This window comes from Physeter macrocephalus, chromosome 4 (genome assembly GCF_002837175.3).
Source record: "Physeter macrocephalus isolate SW-GA chromosome 4, ASM283717v5, whole genome shotgun sequence".
NCBI lineage: Eukaryota > Metazoa > Chordata > Mammalia > Artiodactyla > Physeteridae > Physeter > Physeter macrocephalus.
The window spans coordinates 129745474-129768845 of NC_041217.1; the positions used below are offsets into that span (position 1 = coordinate 129745474).

Consider the following 23372-nt stretch of genomic DNA (forward strand, 5'->3'; position numbering starts at 1 on the left):
ATGCAAGGGAATCCCCATAAGGTTATCAGCTGATTTCTCAGCAGAAAGTCTACAGGCCAGAAGGGGGTGGCAGGATATATTTAAAGTGATGAAAGGGAAAAACCTACAACCAAGATTACTCTACCCAGCAAGGATCTTATTCAGATTCCCAGAGAAATCAAAAGCTTTACAGACAAGCAAAAGCTAAGAGAATTCAGCACCACCAAACCAGCTTTACAACAAATGCTAAAGGAACTTCTCTGAGAAGAAAAAGACCCACAAAAACAAACCCAAATCAATTAAGAAAATGGTAATAGGAACATACATATTGATAATAACCTTGACTGTAAATGGATTAAATGCTCCAACCAAAAGACACAGACTGGCTGAGTGGATACAAAAACAAGACCCTTATATATGCCGTCTACAAGAAACCCACTTCAGACCTAGGGACATATACAGACTGAAAGTGAGGGGATGGAAAAAGATATTCCATGCAAATGGAAATCACAAAAAAGCTGGAGTAGCAGTACTCGTACCATATAAAATACACTTTAAAATAAAGAACATTACAAGAGATAAGAAAGGACACTACATGATGATCAAGGGATCAATCAAAGAAGAAAACATAGCAATTAAAAATATTTATGCACCCAACATAGGAGCACCTCAATACATAAGGCAAATGCTAACAGCCATAAAAGGAGAAATCGACAGTAATACAATAATAGTGGGGGACTGTAACACCCCACTTATACCAATAGACAGATCATCTAGACAGAAAATAAATAAGGAAACACAAGCTTTAAATGACACAATAAACCAGATAGACTTAATTGATATTTTTAGGACATTCCACCTGAAAGTGAAGAATACACTTTCTTCTCAAGTGCACATGGAACATTCTCCAGAATAGGTCACATCTTGTGTCACAAATCAAGCCTTGGAAAATTAAAGAAAATTGAAATCGTATCAAGCATGTTTTCTGACAACAATGCTATGAGATTAGAAATCAGTTACAGGAAAAAAACCATAAAAAACACAAATACATGGAGGCTAAACAGTGTGCTGCTAAATAACCAAGAAATCAAAGAAATTTAAAAATACCTAGAGTATCACTTTAGAAGCCACTCTATTTGTGGATGGCCCAGCAAGAGAATTAAGTCAAACCATTAGGGAGAGTCTACGGAAAGGTAGGTGCCTGAAGATTAGTGCTATTGAAAAAAGGAAAAGCAGTTATTTTTGACATTTTGACAATCACTTTCAGGTCTGGTTCTTATTAGCCCCATTTTTGCCTTTAAAAGGTTTTCTTCTCTTTTTTCTTTCTTTCTTTTTTCCTTACTGAAAATATCAGGAAATTTAGAACAGAAACTTACAATAAAACATGTCTCCTGGCCCTCTGATCTATCGATCTTTTATATAAACAAAAACATTTAGAGAAGCCTGGAAGAAGGCATTTCTTGGTAGTTACCTGGTCTTAGTCACTGTATTGGTCATAACCTCGCAATTGCTTTGGGTGAAATGTAGAATGGAGAGAACAGGAGAAGGCAGAGAATGAGTGTCTATGAGTGTATGTACGTGTGCGCGTGTGCGTGTGTGTGTGTGTGTGTGTGTGTGTGTGTGAAAGAGAGAAAAAGAGAACTCGATAACACATTTTAGCTATAAATGCTTTAAAATCTTACAGATGCCAACAGGACGCCCTCTTGCCTAGTTTTTCTCCAATCCTTCCATTTTGCAAGCTACATTATTCACAAATGAGACATTCAAGAGACACCAATTCTGAAATAAAAACGTGCACACCACCAGTGGAAAAGCAAACAAAAGCAGCTAATGTACTGTGGCTAAAAAAATTTTCAAACAAAGTGGCAGTAATTTACTGCCCTTGCTCTTAGCTGGACCCCATGAATATAATCAGAACCTCCAGGACTGATGGGAAAGTGTGATTTACAATAAGTCTCAGGATAATAATGGAAAATGAAAAAGCAAATTGTGCATGAACATGAAAGCTGTATTTCTTCCATTTTCAGGAACTGAATCAAATTTCCAGCCAGAATTTCAGGGTGGAACTTAGAAGTCCCTCAAGAAGCAAATGAAGCCAGTGGGAAGCCAGCATTCCCACTCAGACATTGCCCCAGCATGCCTGAGTGACATAATTAATATTTGGAGATGACAGTGATTGGAAAGATGCACACCACACCATGGGTTTGAGTAGCAGTAAAGAGGTACGCAGACCTGGGTTTGAGTCCTGCCTGTGTCACTCGCTATCAAGTGCCCTCGGGCAAATTATTTAACACCTCCAGGCTCTAGTAATACCTGCTGCCTCAGATTGCTCTGTGGATTAAATGATATAAAGTATATAAAGCACTTGGGAGGGTGTTCAGCACAAGTTAGTCTTAATAAATTCTGTTATAAATTATAAATAATACACTTTGTTCCATGCATTTGTATAGTTAAAGCACTTAGAATAGTACCTGGTACATAGTAAGTCTATATAAGTGTCAATATTATTAGTATACAGTAAAACCTCAGTTAATCAGAATGTTTAGACAATGGGGTGACGAAGTTAATTTATTCTCATCTTAAAACCCTCCTCCTAACCACTTCAGTGTTCCAAGTTGTTGAAAATCCTTTTCAAATATATTAAGCTACTTTCCAGGGTTAGTAAGTATAATAGGTAAAGTATCAATTTAAAACTTTTTACACTGGATCTTGCGTGACTCCAGGAACACACATCAGAAGCCCTGGATTCTAATACTAACTCTTATGACTGTCAGCTGTGTAACTTTGGGCCTCAGTTTACTCATCTGTAAATAAGGATGAGGATACCTGTCATGCTTTTCCCATGATAGTTTTGGTGTTTTGGTGACTATAAAATATAATTATGTAAGTAAAATTACTTTGAAAACAAAAAATGCAAGGCAAATAAAGATAGTATAAATTTGTTATTACTGTTCTTTAGGACATCATAGCCTGTTTCTGGGGATGCATACACACAGCGTATAAAGGTTCTAGATTGGGGCTTCCCTGGTGGCTCAGTGGTTGAGAATCTGCCTGCCAATGCAGGGGACACAGGTTCGAGCCCTGGTCTGGGAAGATCCCAATCCCACATGCTGCGGAGCAACTAGGCCCGTGAGCCACAACTACTGAGCCTGCGCGTCTGGAGCCTGTGCTCCGCAACAAGAGAGGTCACAACAGTGAGAGGCCCGCGCACCGCGATGAAGAGTGGCCCCTGCTTGCCGCAACTAGAGAAAGCCCTCGCACAAAAACGAAGACCCAACACAGCCAAAAATAAATAAATTAATTTAAAAAAAAAGATTCTAGATAGTACCAAGGACGTTGTTGTTGCTGTTGTTTTAATTGTGGTAAAATATATGTAACATAAAATTGACCATTTTAAGTGTACAGTTCAGTGACATTAAGTACATTCATAGTATGTGCAGCCATCACTCCCATCCACCCACAGAACTTTTTTCATATTCCCCAACTAAGAGTTAGTACCCATTATACAACAGTTCCCCATTCTCCCTTCCTCCCAGTCCCTGGCAACCCCCATTCTACTTTCTGTTGCTATCAATTTGTCTACTCAAGGTCCCTCATATAAGTGGAGACATAACAGGATATTGCCTTTTCAATAAATCCCTTATCTATTTTCTTACCTTTTCCATCTTTGTCTTTAAACGTTGCGTGCAGAAAACAATGGCAGTTAATTGAGGATTTCATTTTGTGGGCTCCAAATCCTTGAGGTTTGCAACCCAACTGTGATTTAGGAACAAAGACACACTGCCCTGATGGCATCCTTCAAGCCTGATGGGGCTGATGACTCAGTCTGGTCTCAATTGCAATTTTGGGAGACTTCTTGGAAGCTGTGATATTTTAAGGCTATGCAATGAGAACCAGGGAATAGGGTCTGGTCCCACTTCCACCACAAAAGTACTGTTTGATATTGATTGAATCATACTCCTCTCTGAGTCATATCTGTTAAACTTGAGGCTGACTGGGTTAAATGATTCCAAAGTAGTGTCAACCTCATATTCAAATGTTTTGATGACATTCTTGCCTTGCCAGTTACTACAAAATATCATTCTCTCTCTCCACCTCCATCAAGGAACACCACATTTTGTAAAATAAAAGTGGAAGAAGAGGAGGATACCTGTGATATTTTTCCTGGGAAAATAAAGCAGGGGCAAAGAAAAACTAAGAAAAACAATAACAAAAAATTGAACTGCTTTTAGATGTTCCTGGCAGTTCATTCAGTGTGTCATTGCTCCTCTGACCAGGGTGAGATGGAGGGGTTGGGAAAAAAAAACAGAGTAGAGAGGATTTTCATAGCACATGCCAAAATATTATTTAAAACATGCATACATACACACACACACACACAAACACACAGGAGCAAAGGCTTTGCTCAAATTCAAGACGATGAGTTCATACAGGAAAAAGAAACACTGAGTTAAACCATCTGAATTGAGAAGATAGAGATATATGATCATTTAAAAATTATCTCTAACGTTACACCAAAATGTACACCATCGCCAGGATTCTAAGGCCTAATATTGTTGAGTACAGAAACAGCGTAGCCAAATATAAGATGTCATAGACCAAAAGAGTTACATATTTGGAGTGAACGACTATCCTTATCATTTGTAAACTTCCCAACTTGGATGCGTTTGTATGAGGAGACACTTCTGGTCTGATAAGAGCCTGGTTCTGGGAAGAAGAACAAGATGACCCAAATTCTTATGGAGGAGACACTTTCACACATGAATCACCTTGCAAAACTGGCAGCTGCTTCAGAACATTGGCTGCCTGCCCCAGAAGCTGACTATGGAGGGGTTCAGTCTACAGGAACCCACCTTCAGCATGGAATGTAATCAGGAGGGCAAAAGTAAATACCTCATCCATCTGACTTCTAGAGTTAGGTGACAACTTATGTATAGTATCATTCTTTTCCTCAGATGGAATAGACCTTGTTTGAAACTGTAGCCACTAATGGCTTGGATCAAGTCAATTTTATTAGTATGGATATTTCCAAAGCTGTGTCCTCCAAACAGCTTCATAAATGTGAACTAATGGGACCAATGACACATGCAATACTGAAATGATAATTTGTAATAATCTTAATAAGAGTTTTATAATGTATCTTTTCCAAAAAAGTATGACACAAGATAGGTTTTATGGGTCTATTCCCATTAAACCAATGTCAGAGACTGAGAATTCCTGAGTCATAGGATTTCAGAGATGGAAGAAAACTGAAATATTAATTATATCAATTCCTCCAGAGCATTTCTGATACAACATTCCTGAAAAACGTGGTCATACAGTCTGCTTCAATACCTTTAGCGGGAGGGAGACCAATTCTTCATGAAGAATCAGTGAAGGAGATAGACTAACTACATGAAATTACACTAGGACTTCAGCCTATTGGAACTTTGGTTTTATCATGTATAAAAGAAGGGAACTATTTTATAAGGCTGTAGGGGAGGAGGAATAATGTGTGTAGAGCAACAGTTTAGCTCTTGGTTATCAGTTAATGTTAGCTTTCTTCCCCTTTTCATTTATTACTAAAAAGGTCTTCCATGTATTAGGCTGAAATCTGCTTCTTTGTAACTTTCACCTGATAGCCTCAATTCAAACCTCTCAGGGAACATAAAACCATTTCCTCTCTCCACTGTAAGACATCACTCCAACATCTGAAGACAGTCATGAGGCTTCCTGCAGTCTTCTCTTCTCCAGCCTAAACCTACCTGATTGTCTCTGCCATTCCTTAGAACTGATGAATAACTTAAGTCATACCTTTAGGGAGTACCAATAGAATTAGGGGCAGGTCAATTGGGAGCATGTCAGGTCAATTGGGAGCATATTAAGGCAGGGTCCCTGCTTTTAAGGAGCCTGAATATATAATATAATCTGGGTAAAACAGGGGCTAAATCAATGTATTATTATTATTGTGTAGAAGAAGAAGCAACTAAATTTAATGGGAAAACCAGAGAAGCCCTCATGGGAAGTGATATTTGAGTTGGATACTCAAAAACTAGAAGGATTTTGAAAGGCAGAAAGCTTATGCTGGGGAATAGAACAAACAAAAGCATGGAGAATTAAAAATGTATAAAATGTTCAAAGAAGGGCGCTATGGAATGACTTGCGTCCTCCTAAAATTCATATGTTGAAGCTTTAACTCCCAATGTGACTGTATTTAGAGATAGGGCTTTTAGGAAGTAATTAAGGTTAAATGAAGTCTTAAGGATGGGGCCTTCATCAAAAAGGACTGGCGAACTTATAAGAAGAGGAATCTCTGTTCTCTGTCTCCCTCCTTCTCCCTCTCCCTCTCTCGCATTCTCTTTCCCTCTCTCTGACATGTTTTTTTTTTGCAGTACGCGGGCCTCTCACTGTTGTGGCCTCTCCCGTTGCAGAGCACAGGCTCCGGACGCGCAGGCTCAGCGGCCATGGCTCACGGGCCCAGCCGCTCCGCGGCATGTGGGATCTTCCCGGACTGGGGCACGAACCCGTGTCCCCTGCATCGGCAGGCGGACTCTCAAGCACTGTGCCACCAGGGAAGCCCTCTCTGACATTTGATGGCACGGTGAGAAGGCTACCATCTGCAAACCAAGAGGAGCACTGTCACCAGGAGCTGATCCCTCCCAGACCTTGCTCTTAGACTTTCCAGCCTCTAGAACTGTGAGGAAATAACTTTCTTTTGTTCAAGCCACACAGTCTATGGAATTTGTTAGAGCAGCCCTATAGTAGACTTATACAAAGGGCAACTACTGAGGAGAAAAATCAATGAGTAAAGACCTAAGGGGAGAGTGGATGGGTATATTGACCAAATGACCAGAATGAGGAAATGTAAATGGTCAGGCTTTGGAGACAGAGAAACCAATGTTCAAGTCTCAGTTTTGCTGCTTTATTAGTTGTGTGACCTTAGGCTAGTTACTCAACCTCTCTGAGCTTAAAACTCTTCTTTGTTAAAGGTAGAAAGAGATAATATATGTAAGTACCACTGAACATGCCTGGCATATGGCAGGTACTTTATAAATATTAGCAATTATTATTATATTATTGTAATAATTGCTGATCATAACACTGGTACTGAGGTAAGACATTAGAGAGATATAGGATGTTCAATGATCTGAACACTTCTTAAAAGTATCAACTAGCTAAAAGATGGTACATATTCTCTATTCTTAGCAATCCTGGATAGCAGTTGCATCTCCTAGAATGCCAGTAATAGAAATCTAATTCTGAACAAGGAAATACTGTTTGCAGTAGAACAGAAGGAAACATGAGAGAAAATGGACATGCAATTTTGGCATTCATGTGGTCTAAGGAAAGGGGATTTGGGGCATGGCCAGATGTGTCCTTGATCTACTTTCTGCTATGCAAACTTCTATATATTGTGTAATACCCAGCTCAAATGTCACCACCTCCATAAATCTTTATCTACAACTCCCCCATTTCTTCTATTATACACCCTCTCCTTTTAGTCTGTTTCTCCCATGAGACTGTGAGCATCTTGAAGACAGGCACATACTACTTGCCACAGTGTCTGGTACATACTTCAGCAAATGCTTTTCAAAGGCATTAATGGGACAAAATAGGAATGCTGACTTTAAAAAGTTCAGAGAAACAGAAAGATGCTAAAATAGGTCTGTAGACTCTCAAAAACAAGACCTGAATTATATACATTTGTAAGAGAGACAGTTCTCCATACTGGCAACAAGACAAGATATAATCATAATGGGGGCTCTGTCTATATCCTTTCCCAGCCAACAGTCATATCAATGTCTTAGATGAGGACCAAATTAATAAGATACAAAGTTGGAAGGTTTTAAGTATGCTAAATGATAGCATCAAATAATATGATAAATTAAACATGTTGAAATATAATAGGAATAGCTTATAGCGAGTACTGGGATGTAAAATACTGACCATACAAGTATGAGAAAGGAGGGATGCAGGTAAATGGCAGAAATTATGAGAAACTCACAGGAGATTTAGCTAACTGCAAGTTTTTCAAAAGTCAACAACAAGATGATGCTACCCAGAGACTTAGAATTTTGGTTGCAAGAATAAAAATGCAAAAGAAGGAGGAGATGGTCCTGCTGCATCTTATGTGGTCCAGGTCTACCTGGAGTATTGTGTGCTCACTCCAGGAGGCTACCTCTTATGGGGGAAGGATCTAGAAAACAAGTTAGGAGGAAAAATAATGAAAAGAATGGTAACTGTTTATCCCAAGAAAGGGAAGATTCTGTGGTCAATAATATGATAATGATAATGCACTACAACAGTCATGTATGAACTCCCCTAACCCTTAAGATCATCTCATGAGGTCTAGGTGTCCATATGCCAGGTCCTCTATCTAAGAACAGAAAAGACTCCCAGAGGCTATCTGTCATATTATTCCAAAGTTCAAAGCAATACTGAAACTAATGAAGACATCTATGTAACAATAAGTTTCATAACAGATTATTGGCATTAATATATTATGACATTGATTCTGACTCTTGCCTCTTTTCAATGTACTTAAAAATTTATCTGGAGATGTATTTTGGCTTTCTTTATTAATCATAGGCTATAAAACACTGCTGCAAACACTGCATACACATCTTAGAAGCTTAGAACTAAAGAAAACCTTGAGTCATAATCAAGTCGGAAATGACAGCACACAGCTGCTAAGCTTGTTAAGTGCTCCAGCATTTAACTCTGTCTGTCTCAAAGTTAGAATGTGTAATAATAGGAATTTTTGAATCCTCATTTTATAGATGATGAAACTGGGGCTCAAAAAGGTTAAGTAATTTACTGAAGACCATACAGCTACTGAACACCAGGGCAGGAACCAGGCCAATATGACTACGAAGTCCCAAGAACAGCTTTCATCCACTTTCTGAGAAGAAGTAGACATGGCAGAAAGAGTGAAAACAAAGACCAATTGGCTCAGCATAAGAAAGACCATCCTAACCTTAGGATTCTCAAAAAGAAGAGTAGGGTAGACTTCTATAATGTCACTAAAGAAAGTGTTCATGTAAAAGCTTTCTAATCAGAGAGAAACCATTCATATAGAAGGTTAGTGTAGAATGACATATGAGGCTTTTAGAAGGAGAGAGTCACGAATCAGCTAGAAGGTTGGATTATATTACCTTCTAAGGGTCATTCATCTGGGAGATACTCTGCGTATAGGCTGTGGAGATATAGTTGACTCTGGCACTAGATTAATTTGCTGCCCTCTCTAGGGCTGGAAATACTGCTCAACTTGATCCAGATTTTGAAAAGGAAGTCTTTACTTATAATATCTTCAAGAAAATATAAGTGCTTCTATCATCCTGGGGAAGGGAAGGCTTTCCTAACCATGATACCAAAGTAAAAAATCATAAAGGAAAAGGATGGATAGATTTGATTTCATGAAATTAAAAGTTATCTATATGAAAAGATACACATTCCATAAGCAAAATTAAAAGCTAAGCTAGTTTTAAAAATGCAGATTTCAAAGCAGTAAAAAAATATATACACTAATAGAATGAGAATAAGGAATGAATATTCATCAGAGAAAAAAACAGCCACTGAACATAGAAAAAAATTCAGCCTTACTTAGTTATCAAAGAAATGAAAGTTAAAATAAAAATGACATACCATTTTTGCTTTTAAAATTGACAATGACTAAGAAAATGATAATACTTAGTACTAGTGAAAATAAGTAGAATGGTGCATTCTCCTACACTGTTGCTAGAGACTGTAAATATGTAGATAGACTTCTTTAAATTGAAGTATAGTTGATTTACAATGTTGAGTTAGTTTCAGGTCTACAGCAAAGTGATTCAGCTACACACACACACACACACACATTCTTTTTCAGATTCTTTTCCCTTATAGGCTATTACAAAGTATTGAGTATAGTTCCTTGCGCTATACAGTATGTCCTTCTTCATTATCTGTTTTATACATAGCAGTGTGTATATGTTAATCCCAAACTCCTAATTTATACCTCCCCCACCCCTTTCCCCTTTGGTAACCATAAATTTGTTTTCTATGTCTGTGAGTCTGTTTCTGCTTTGTATATAAGTTCATTTGTATCATTCTTTTTAGATCCCACATGTAAATGATATCATATATTTGCCTTTCTCTGTCTGACTTACTTCACTTAGTATGATAATCTCTAGGTCCATCCATGTTGCTGTGAATGGCATTATTTCATTCTTTTTTATGGCTGAGTAATACTCCATGGTATATATGTACCACATCCTCTGTGGGTGGACGTTTAGGTTGCTTCCATGTCTTGGTTATTGTAAATAGTGCTGCTATGAACACTGGGGTGCATGTATCTCATTATCCCAACCTATCCTCCTCCCCATCCCCAGCCCAAACATTCTTTGTTACCAGAATAGACTTTGTTATAAAGGCAAAAACAAAACACCCACAAATAAAAAAAACAACGTCAGCAACAACAAACACATGGTCTTTGAATACACACATTACCAAGATTTCACCACTTACTTTCATGGTTCTTTTAACACACACACTTGGTAAGCAGTTGGAGATGATTTCTGATTACTTAGTGGTTCTTGATATAAAAATAAAGACTGGAAAAATATACATAAGTCACTTTACAGTTTACAGAGCACCACATTATCATATTAGGATCTGATAATGACCTCAGTGGACATTATTAATTCTGTGTGACTGCTGAGAGCACTGAAGTTCTAAGACGTTAAGTGACCGGCCCAAGGTTACTTTAGTTAGTGGCCAGGCCAGGGCTCTTACTTGGGTTAGGGGCTGAGGCACTAAGTAAAAATTGTCCTGGCGTGGAGATGTCAAATCCATTTTTATAGCCCTCACATCACTAGCAGTAAAAAAGAGTAGCAGGATAAAAGCTTATCAATGTGTCTATTTTATTTATTTTGAGTTTTCTTACTTTTATTTAGGTAAAATTCACATAATGTGAAATGAACCATTTTAAAGTGAATTACAAAATTCAGTATTATTTAGTACATTCACAATGTTACACAACCACCACTTCTATCTAGTTCCAAAATATGCACCCCATCCCAAAAAGAAACCCCAGACTCACTAAGCAGTTGCTCCTTATTCCCCCTCACCCCAGCCCCTGGCAATCACCTATTCGCTTTCTATCTCTAGGCATTGAACTATTCTGGATTTTTTTTTACATGAATGGAACATGGAACTTTTTGTATCTGACTTCTTTCACTTAGTATAACATTTTCGAGGTTCATCCACTTTGTCACATGTATCAGTATTCCACTCCTTCTTATGGCTGAATAATATTCCACTGTATGTGTGCACCACAATTTGTCCATGTAGTCATCCACTAATGGACATTTGGGCTGTTTCCACCTTCTGGCTATCATAAATAGTGCTACTAAGAACATGCAAGTACATGTAAATATTTGAGTACCTGTTTTCAATTCTTTGGGGGTATACATGAGTTTCCTTATTTTCTTACATATTTTACTTATATCTAACTACAAGAGTACAGGATATTTATTGAAGAAAATGTGGAAATTAAAGGAAAAACACAAATAAGAAAAATCGCCTAAGGGTAATTAAAAATCTCCTCCTCCAGAAAGGACACTCTATAAACTTATAGCCCAATTTTTTCTTTCCTCCTGATAAACAAGGATTATTAGTTTAGAACTAGGCAATAAGGCCTTCAGCAGGCAGTGAATATGGACTTTGAGAATATGGACTTTGTAGTCAGAAAAATCTGGATCTGAATCCTAGTTCTGCCATTTACTAGCTGAGTCCCTTTATGTCTCTAAGCTTGTTTTCATGGCTAGAAAATGGGCATAATAGTACCTACCTCACAGGGTTTTGATGGCACATTAAATGGGATGGCATTGTGAGTAAAATGTCTCGTACAATGCCTAGAACAGAACACGCATTCAGGAAGGATTAGCTGGAATAGTACTTCCCACACAGGGATTTGCTAATACCACCAGGAAGTGAGGTTCGTGAGAGAGGAACGTTGTGTTTTCACCACTCTGTCTTTAGCACAGTGCCTGGTGCACGGTTGGTACTCCATAAGAACCTGTTGAATGAATAAGTGTATATAAGTGATGGGAAAAGGATTAGAGACCTGGGAAGGATCTCCAGGAAAACACAGCTTTCTGAGTTCAGAAGACAAGTAAAGGACATGGATAGAGAGAATTCTTGCAAGTCAGCTGGAGTTCTACACAACCATATTCCAATGACTGGAGTGGATCAGGACTGACTTAGGGCCCCCAAAATGAAATCATTTGCAGAAAATAAGTTAGTCTTAGTTGCAGCAACTGGGGTCAAAGCTAGGAGCCCTCTGAGGCATGTGGTGAGTTGAACTTCCTAAGCTGCTGGACCCAGCTAAGGCTCGGAGCATTTTTTCAAAGCAAATGAAGCATTTGATGGAATAAACCCAAGCAAAGAGATATTTAAGCATGGGGCCTTGACAGGAACTGCCCTGAAGTAATATCGCTTGGAACTAAGGAGATGATTAGTGAGCTTCTCAGGGCCCTACAGGAAATCTTGCCTGGCACAGGAATGCACAAATTTCCAACCTTGTCTAAGAGCAGTTTCCCTGCACTCCACTGCCTCAGAATGATGTTCATAATGGGTTGCAGAGCTCACTGCTTGCTGAAGGCCTTATTGCCTTCCTCCTATTGTGGGTCCTTATCCCAAGCAAGGGACTTGCCCTGTTTCTCGATTGACTTCTCCTAAAGTGCAGGAGGGCTAAAATGGATTTGTAGACATGTAACCTCCCAAGAAACTGGCCAGAAAAAATGCAGTGCTGACCCCTACCTCAGGTGGCTATTAGCTGGGCCTAGTGAGGGAGGGTGTGAGAACCTGTTGTTCCAGGGTAACTGTCTGTTTGTATACAGCTATGTTTTCATACTTCTCCTTTAAAGCACCTATCACTGCTGCAATTAAATGATTTTTAGTATATGTGCATGTGTAAAATTAATTGTTAAAGTCTCTCTCTTCCACTGAATTTAGGGTATCTGAAGGCAGGACTGTTTCTGTTTTGTTCACTGTTACATCTTCAGACCCTAGAAGAGGCCTTGTCCATGGTAGGATGCAATATACATTTGTTGAGTAAATGAATGTAAGATATTTTATTACAAATTTCAATTCAGTTTGGAGGCAATAGACTATATTGGGTAAAGACATGTGTTTGAATTCTGGTTTCACAGCTTCGTGACTTTGGGCAAATTGTTGAAACTGCTTTTATTAGTTTCCTGGTGTTGCTGTAGCAAATTACTACAAACTCGGTGGCTTAAAACAACAGAAATTTATTTTGACCCAATTCTGGAGGCTACAGTCCAAAAGCAGGCAGAACCCTGCTCCCTCTGGGGACTCTAGGCAAGAATCCATTCCTTGCCTCTTCCACTTTCTGGGGGCTGCCCTGGCATTGCTGAGCTTGTGGCTCCATCACTCCAGTCTCTGCCTCCATCTTCACATCACTGGCTCCTCTGTGGGTCTGTATGAAATCTCCCTCGCCACTATCTTCTAAGGATACCTGTAGACAGTTAGGGTCCACTGGGATATGTAGGGTGATCTCATCTCAAGATCCTTACCGTCATTTAATTACACCTGCAAACACCCTTTTTCTAAATAAGATAAAGTTCACAGGATCTGGGGATTAGGACACGGACAGCCCATTACATTTGTCTAAGGCTTGGTCCTTTCATCCATAAAATAGATGTACTATCTCTTAGAATTGTTATGAGGATTAATTACAACAACACATGTAAATCGCTTCATGTGTTCATGGCACATTAAAAAACTCTCAATATTTGGCAACTGGTAGTAGCTGGTATTACTTCATAAGGCAGGAAAGTATTACTCCTCATGGCCGCATAAAAAAAGTGATGGAGTTACACCAACTCATTCAGACATTTTCAGAAGTATGTCAAATCAGTATCAGTATCAATCTGTCTATCTCTGTATTTATTTAATCAGGGCTGGGACCTAGCTCAGCCCTCTTACCTATGTCATTACATTCGTATTCATGACAACCCTGGCAGATGAAAAAAAACCAAAAAACCCCCCAAAAAAGTAAACTCAATTTTTGAGAACCTGAGTTAGCCACAGCGCTCAAATATAAATCAAGGACTTCTCACTCCAACCCCCGTTCTTTTTTCTATATTACCTCAGAAAATTAAGGACAGTAATGGAGAAAGTTCCAACCATCTGTACCTGGATAAATCACATGTTAGAACACCATGGTAAGACTACAGGGTAGATTAGCCTAGAACTCTGTAATAGTGGCTCTCAAACTTTGCTGCACATTAGAATCACCTGGAGAGCTTTTAAATCCCAGATTGTATAGAAGAACAGTGAAATGAGAATGGGTTGGGGGGCGGAACGGGGAATAGACCCAGGCATTAGTAATTTTTAAAACTCCACAGGTGATTCCAATCACAGCTGAGGTTAAGACCTACTGCTCTATCAGTGGGCCTCAAACTTTGGTGAGAATCAGAATCATCTGGGAAGTCAGTAAGAATACAGAGGCTTAGAGTCTAGTCGGCTTCAATGAGCCTGGGTCTCTTCAGGTGATTCTGAGACCAGCAGTGTTAGAAGACTGTGATTCTAAAGTACCTTTCAACTCTGATGTTCTGATTTTTACCACTCACTCATTTATTTATTTATTCAAATAACTGTACTAGAGTTAGAGCTACAGGGATGCAGAAAAAAGACCTAATTCCTGATCTCAAGACGTTCACAGCCTGGTAAGCTGTTCTCGTGGCTCTCAAAGCACTCTCCACAGTGCCCTCCCAGGTTGACCCTCCTGCTAGAATGGGTGAGCCGTAAGGGCTTTGCTTGACATGAAGAAGATGCCTAATGCATATTTCTTGCAAGAGAGATGAAGAAGGGGAGAGAGAAAGAAAATATACACGGAAATCAGCATCCCCCAGCAGTGTGGTGGGCAGAACCACTTCCTCCACAGAGTAAGATGTGATTTCCTATAGGGGCAGGTGGGGTCAGGAAAGGTTTCTTCCAAGTGATGAATCTGTACAGGGTCTTTAAGGATGACAAAAGGGTGGAGAGGGTACTCTCATCATAGCAAACAGCAGAGTTTGCAGAGCGGCCTGAAATAGGATGGGGAACAATGAGCAGTTGGTTCGAGCACAGCAGGCAAGAGTGGAGGGGGTGGAGTGGTGGACGCTGAGGCAGGAGCCAGAGGGCACTTTGTATAATCTCTTCTCCCTCCCTTGTCAACAGGCCTCTAAGTCCAAAAGTCCCTGTGAGTCTTTGAGCAAGGGTTGACCAGAGCCATAGGCCCAGGACTACAAAGGCCTCCTATAATCCCTGTGAGCAGGACTTTAGTCCACAAGTTCCTAGAAGCACCTTGAGGCCAAACTCCAAAGCCATTTCTGAAGTGGGTACTCAGGAGGTTCTCTCGGCAGGCAGGTTTAAATCCAAACTAAGATACCAGGCAAGGCCAAAGCTTGCCTGGGAGCATCGAGAAATGCCCTTTCTGCTGCTTCCTGATTATTTATGAGTCCAAGATTGTGCCTTGTCTTTGCCAGGAATTACTGAAGATGGTACCAAGGGAGTAAGGAATCTGAGACCCATGATATGGGAGGCAGATAAATCTCTATCCTGATTCTAAATGGTAAAAACAGGAGCGTAAACATTTCCAAGCTTGTTCGATTGCTCCTCTGTCTCAACTGGGTGGTGCCTGCCGGGAAAGGGGAGCTCTGTGCTCCTCACTCAGCTAAGCCTGGCCATTTGCAGAACACCCTTGGGCCCCAGGCCTCTACGCCGAAGGCCCCACTGACAGCAGCACACAGGGGAGGGGAGGGAGGGCTGCTGGGAGGGGCTGGTACCAAGAGCTGGAGCTAGAGCTGGAATGATGGGCTGGATGGAGTACTGGGTGGGGAGGCTGACCCTCTCTGCCCCAGTGGTGGTGCCCAATGGCCAACTCCTCCCCTTGGAGCAGGCTTTTGAAGGATCAAGATTGACCATAAAGGCTCGTTTCCCCTCCATTTTATGACAAAATTGCATAGTTCTCATCTTGGCGGTTCCCTTCCCTAAAGTGAATGGACTTGTCAAGTAAAGAGGATTAACAAGAGTCCTGGAGAGAGCAGCTTGGTTGAAGAGGAAATGATTTCCATGTCATGTGCTTCCATGCTGGGATCCAGGCAAAGGGACTGAAAGCTTGTTGTGAGTTAGTGAGGGATAAAGTAGACACAGCAGAGCTGGCAAGAAGCTCCCCTGCTTTCTTATCAAGAAGGGATTTTTCTCACTGCTTCCAGGCCTAGACCAGATTTTTTTCTTTCTTTTTAAAATCACTATAAAGGAAAAGGAAACTAACTTTGGATGATCAGGAAAAGCTTATCTGAGGAGATGACAATTACGTCAAGATCTGAAGGAGGGGAAAAGCAAGAGAAAGGGGATTCTGGGTAGTGCCTTGGTCAGGAAAGCACTTGGTTTGCTAGAGGAACATAAAGGAAGCCAGTGTGGCTGGTGGAGCATAGCCAGCAGGAAAGAATAGTGCAAGGTGAAGTCTGAGAGATAGAGGCAACACTGGATCATCAGGGCCCTGTTTGAATATACCCAACTACTGCCCCAAAGCTGGGATTTCCTGACTTGTTCTGGGGTCCCATTGCTGTCATTTATGTAACCATTATCAAAGTATAAAACTTCTGTGCTTTGGACTTCTAACCTACAAAGTTTTTCTCCACAGGAGGGAGATTACTTGAAATATTGCCTTTCTCTGAGAGTTAATGATCAGCTTAGAATCAATAATGCTTACCCCTTACACATAAAGTACTTGATATATTTTTAAGCAACACACACACACAAAAAATCAGTTTTCAAAAAATTTCTTTTAATAAGAAGCAGTTCCTAGAATGTTAAACCTCGCATAGATATGAGAACATGTCCTCATGTGGCAAGTAGGAAACACAGGTTAGATTTACCTGAAGTTCTACCTGTTGTTTCATTAGAGAAGTACCTTTGAATAGAATTATAATGCAAGTGACATGTGTAATTTTTAATTGTTTAGTAGCCACATTAAAAGGATCAAGTAAAATTAATTTTAATAATATATTTCACTTAATTCAATATATGAAAAATTATCTTTTAACATATAATCAATATAAAAATTATAAGATATGTTAAGTCCTTTTTCAATGGAATAAGCCATTGAAATCTGGTTTGGGTTTTACAGTCACACTAATCTCATTTTGGACTGGCCACATTTTAAGTACTCAACAGCTACAGGTGGCTACCATAATGGACCTGCAGCACTGAAGCCTCACAGAACAAGAATTGATAACTCCCTTTTTACAGATGAGAACACTGAGGCCCAGAGCTTAAATGGCAGGTCACTGACCTGGTTGTGCACTTGAGGTGGGACTAGAATCTAGGTTCTTTGTCAAGTGCTCATTCACTGGATCATACTACCCTCCCCTTGGGAATAAGAAGGGGTGGGGGTAAGAGAATTACCTGAAATGAGCAACTATCTGTTCTAGAGACTGTGGTGGGACTTTAGACTCTATTTTACGCTTTGGAGTGACACCACTTCTCCCATTTTCCATATAAGGTTACAGAGGCTACAAGTGCTTTTGCAATTAATAGTAGCAGTATGATATCAGTCCTTTAAAGAAAACGATGCTATCAATATTAAGAAGACATTGCATAAGGCCAAAGGCTGCTGAACTTGGGCTGTTTTAAACACCACAAAGCTACCCCCAGCAATTCCCCCAGAAATTCCTCCAACCAGCTACCAGTCCCAGGAGGACTACTCTTTAGCTTGCCAAGTACCAAGTCTCCTGATCTAGTCCATCCCTCTCTTACCCCGACACCCATTGCCCCTGCTCCCGATACATACTATTAGGACCACAAAGAAAGGACTCAGCTCTCCCATGAGGAGTAGCTGTGAACCAAGCTCCAAGGTATAGACCAGTCAATGTTATTGAAATAGACTCTTTATGTACCAAAGACAAATTAAGTAACAGAGAGGGGGGACAAGAGGAAGAAACCACTCCTGAACTAGAAAACCTGGTCACAACCCTTGATGGTGAGCTAAGGGGTTGAGGACAGCACGTATCTGTCTATTGCGACCATGCAAGCAGCTGTCCTAGGGCACAGCACAAATGTAACCCACAGATGTGTTTGTTGGCCAGGAAAACAATCTTAGGTGATAGAGATGATGGCCTCTGCTCCACAGGTGAGCAAAAGGAAGCTTAGAGTCATAGTAACTCCAGAGTTCATGCTCATAAGAACCTTGCTATATGCTTCCCTACCATGTGTAAAGCTCTGAGCTGGTAGAGAAAGCCAGCTCTTAAAAAAGCAGAGCAGGACGAAAATACCCCCAAATCTAGTCTGTCAGCACAGAGAACTGTTTGCAGTTGGAATGAGGCCTCAGTATTTTTTTAAGTTGTAGGCTCCCTCCCTTTCTGCTACCTACGGGTGCAATTTCCAGTGCTTTCTCCAAAAGAAACATTTGGCTTTCTATAGAGAACCTCTGAGACCTCATGTGACTGAAAATGGAAGAGGGGGAAAGAGGCCCTCATCATGCCCCATCCCAAAACCTCCACAGGGAAGCTGAGGTTGGGCCCCTGTAGATCGATTTATTTTAGGAGGCACTTGCTTCTGAAGCATTTGTTTCAGAAATTACCCCCATGCCCCGTCAACAGTAGCTTTCAACGGCTCTTCCCAGGTGGCCTTGTCTCTTTTAAATTTCATTTCCTGTTGGAAAGGATAAACAGGTAACTGTTTAATGCCACTGACTGGACTCATTTAACAGAAAACCAGGACCAGCGTGAGGCTGGGGAGCCAGAATGGGATTGATGGGTGGAACAGAGCAGGTCGGTGAAGAGAAAGGCATTAAAGAATACCAAGTGACGGACTTTTATTTTACTGCTTCTCCATGTGAGGGAAATTGTCCCACTGGAGGCGGGATATGAATGCAGGGGAGACAGTGCAATCAACTGCCATGTTGGACATGGATCCCTGGACTTGGTGTGGAGGCCTTGGTGGGAATCCTGGCACCGCCACTCACCAGCTATGCCCTTCAGCCGAGTCCTTTAACCCTCATGAGCCTCAGCTGCCTATCTGTTCTGCTGCCCACGGTGGTGTGAATTCAAATGCTGCCTTCACATGCTCAGCAAGTGCCTCACACCTAGTAGGAATTCACACTAGTTGGCACAGATGGCATTGGAACCCCTACCATTTAACATGTTTTCCACTACACACCAGGCACTTGGTTGGGCAATAAGAGCTGCCAATGGATAAGAGAGACCTGACTTTGAAGAGACAGGCACAGAATTGATGATGTCAATACAGTCTGGTAAGGATTCTGAGCAAGACAGACATGGGGTCATATGGTACCCCACATATTAAATGTTTCAGGGTACTGTTGATGGCATGGTCAATGGGGTTGATGAAAGGATTCATAATTATCTGTCTCTCCCTCTAGAATGCAAGGTCCACCAAAACGGGAACACTGGTGGTCTTATTCAGCACTATGCCCATTAGAAGCACTGTGGGGAGAAGGGGGTGAGGCAATGGTTAAGGTGATGTTTAAATAAAGGAGTCAGCCAAGTGAAGAATAAGGTTAAGGACAATACAATCAGAAGAAACTGTATGAACAAAGGCAGAGAGACTGGAAGTATAGAATAGAAGGATATACTTAGGGAATTAGAGAGGCGGGTTGTTGAAACAAAGAGTACAAAGTATGGAGTGTAGGGGTGAGGTGAGAGGACCTGGCAAGGGTAAGACCATAGAAAACCTTGTTTACCAAACTAAATATGGTGCTGGTGTGGGTGAACAGCCATGTGGGGGAGGCCAGAGTGGGTGGCTGCTGACATGGGCTGATTTAACAGGATCTGAAATATTCACTCCAACCCTAATATATGCTTTCCTTACAAGCCTGCCAAAATACCAATGATTTTTTTTTTTAACTACCAAGCCCAAAGTAATAACCATATTAACCAAAAACAGCTGTTACTTCTTAACTAATTAGTTTATCAGATTTGTTAGCCAGATCAATTTTCACAACCACCATGTGAGGTAGGTACTGTTATTATCTCATCTTACAAATGAGAAGACCAAAGCACTGAGAGGTGGAGTGGCTTGCCCAAAGTCACACAGCATGCAGGTAGCAGAGTCAGGATTCAAACTTAGTCACCTTGGCTCCAGGGTCAATCTCTGAACTACCATATTACCTTCAATCTGTCTTCTAGTTCGCCATTTCTCTCTTCAGCTGAGGGCAGCCACTGTTTAACCCACTTGATGAATTTTTAATTTCTATAACTCTATTTTTCAATTATAGAATTTCTATTTAGTTCTTGTAAAATGTCTACTTTTTGGTCATATTATCCTGTACTTGGCCTATGGTTTCTATCTCCTCTTTCACCAGTAAACATTTTAAACATATCTACTCTCTCAGATTGGTCTGTTGCTTTTAGTTCCTAAGATATGAACTTCTCCAAGTGTTTTGTCTGACTCTCACTAATGGTGGCTTTGTTTCTCTCTCTTGAACACGCTATAATATTTAAAATTACTTAACATCAGGAGTTCTGTTGTTTTGTGGTTTTGAGTTTTTAAATTTTGTTTTTGGTGGGAGACCCATACGTACTGGGCTGTTGAGACGTTTTTTGACAATGATTTTTGGCTTTAGGCTGTCCCCTGTCAGGATCTCATAGCTTAATCAATTCCAGACCAAGTTTTTACATTATCTTCTTGGTTTGTGGCTTGTGCACTATAAGAGAAGTATACCAACCCCATACCCATGGAGAGCACAGGTTGGGGTTTTGATTTCTTGTGGGTGATCCCAGTGGCCCAGGGTGGTTGATAGACTTCCATACCAGATCCTTGGCAGAATTCTCCTTATTTCATGCTCAGGTCTGTCATTCCTCATTGACAGCCTTGGAAAGGAGTTTGTTTCCTATGGCCTCAGCTCTCATCCCTATAGGATTCTGAAAGTCCAGCCCCTAAGAACCATACATACTTCCCATGTTTTCATAGGACCTTTTGTTTCATTCCTTCCCACTGAACACTGCTTGCTCTTCAATTCAGGCACCTGGAGATTTCTCCTTTCTGCATACTAGCCTGGTGATGGATTTTTTTTTTTTTCCCTTGTGTATTTATACTAGCATCTCTCTGTGATTGGGAGGAATGTCCCTTGACAACTCAATCTGACCAGAAAGTTTTTCTTATGCCTTTAGATATCAGTCCTTCTCTCTTGGCTCTGAGTTCATGGAGGACAGAGACCTTGGTCTGACTCATCTTTTTTTGTTTTGTTTTGTTTTTTTGGCTGCGTTGGGTCTTTGTTGTGGCACGCGGGCTTTCTCTCTAGCTGCGGCAAGCAGGGGCTACTCTTGGTTGTGATGCGTGGACTTCTCATTGCAGTGGCTTCTCTTGTTGCAGAGCACGGGCTCTAGGCGCGTGGGCTTCAGTAATTGTGGCACGTGGGCTCAGTAGTTGTGGCTCATGGGCTTAGTTGCTCTGTGGCACGTGGGATCTTCCCGGACCAGGGCTTGAACCTGTGTCCCCTGCATTGGCAGGTGGATTACCACTGTGCCACCAGGGAAGCCCCTGATTCATCTTTTGACACTGAGTCTTCAGACTGCCCAGATCAGAGTTGGAAGCAATAAAGAATTGATCAAAATGAGTGAATAAATGAATCAATCAGCTTTCACTTTCATTCTAAATGGGAAGTAAAGACCACATACTAATTATCTTCTAGAGAAAGAAGACACCAAGAACCCCTGGAAAGCCATCCATGCTCTCTGGAAGGCCATGCTAAACAATCAAAGGAGTTTGGGGACTGCCTTAGTTCTGCCCTTTGGCCAGTAGGTTCCACCCTTTGGCCAGTAGGTTCTACTACTTGACATTACTTTCTTGAAGGGCAACAGCTGCTAATTATAGTGCTGGTCTGCTAGAAATTCAAAGTCTGGCAGGCTAGGTAGTTGACTGGTGGCTCTGCTGCCTTTTTAGCTCATACTGATGCCCTTCTAGAGCGGTAACTGGAACTTGATCAGTAACAGGTAGTGTGCAGTGATATAATTTTTTCTGTTGGTGCCATAAGGAGCTTTCCAAGTAAGTTCACATACTTGAAAGCCCCCGGCACACTGCATGGCACAGAGTAGGCACTGATTTAACATTTAGTATGTTTTATTTCTTCTTTTCCATTAAAAAATAATCCACGAATATTTGTTGAAAAACTACTGCCTCCTAAGCATTGTGCTTCGTGCTGGAGATGGAGAGGCATAACATGCAGTCCCTGTTTTAATCCTTAATTAGAAAAAGAATGTCCAGATCAAATTTGACAATAAAAAATGATCCTAAATGTCCTTTGATTTAAGGTGAAAAGACATCTCACCTCATCCTGCCACCCTAAAATGCCTAAAGAGCATAACCAGCAAAGTAAATCTGCCCATTACTGTTTTATAAAGTAACATTCTCATTCCTCAGAGAGGAAATCTAACTCCCAGTGAATACATAAGCAGACAAAAGACAGCTGATCATAAAAGGCAATTTTTGACAATGATTTTTGAGCTCCTTTTATCACTATAATCCCAGAACCTAAAATCATGCCTGAACTAAAGTAGAAACTCAGTAAGATTGTTGAATGTATCTGTATATATATATATGGATGTGGCCCATCCATCTATATGACTACAGTGTGACTCATCTGTCATTCCATACATATTTATTGAGGATTTCCTATGAATGAGAGTCTCTACTAGATTTTTTAATAGAGACAGGAAAAAAAAAAAAAAAGTACAAAATAGATATCCTACCTACAAGGAACTTCCAGGTTTAAGGGCGAGATAGACAAGTATGTAAATCACCATGATATAACATAGAAAATGCTAAGAGAAGAACAGAGAAAAAGACTATGGGGGTTCCAAACACAGAAAGGCCACTTCCTGCTGAGGCATTAGATAAGACTGTGGCTAATATAGACTATATGCTCAGACTTAAAGGAGAAGTAATTTGTTTCCCTGTAGAGGGGAGAGAATGGGGACTGGCAAGGAAGGAAGGGCAACTGAGATGGAAAGAACAGCTTAGACAGAAGTAGAGAAGCAAAAAAGCACAGGACATATAAGATGAAATAGAAATCGGGCTGGAGATGCATAAAAGGGCATAAAGGGGACTAAAGAGAAATAAGCCTGAAGGGTAGGATGAGCCAGTTTCAGGGATTCTGAATGTGTCCTGATTTATCTTCCAGGACATAGGATCTCTATAGAGTAGCCAGTGCTTAGCATACGGCAGGACTTAATTAATACTACAACAGACTCATAGCAGGAACCTGTTCTCCACGTGCACACAGGAAGCTGCCATCTGTATGCACAGGCAATTACAAACATTCCAAATACTCTGCCCTGAACCCTGCAAGCACATCAAATACTCACTGTAAAAGGACACCAAGCAAACAGCTCTGATCAGTCGTG

At 40.7% G+C, this 23372-nt stretch overlaps 1 protein-coding gene across 3 annotated transcripts in view; it reads right to left on the reverse strand.

The window, feature by feature from the left end:
* Positions 1-23372, reverse strand: part of ROR1 (receptor tyrosine kinase like orphan receptor 1) — a 394945-nt gene that overhangs the window by 144958 nt on the left and 226615 nt on the right. Inside the window, exon 1 of one of the 3 annotated variants that reach the window (XM_055084563.1) lies at positions 11789-11935. The exons of the other annotated variants lie outside the window; for them this stretch is intronic. The gene's annotated coding sequence lies outside the window, so the exon portion shown is untranslated. Of the gene's footprint in view, positions 1-11788; positions 11936-23372 lie in introns of those variants that run through there. 3 annotated transcript variants of the gene reach the window in all.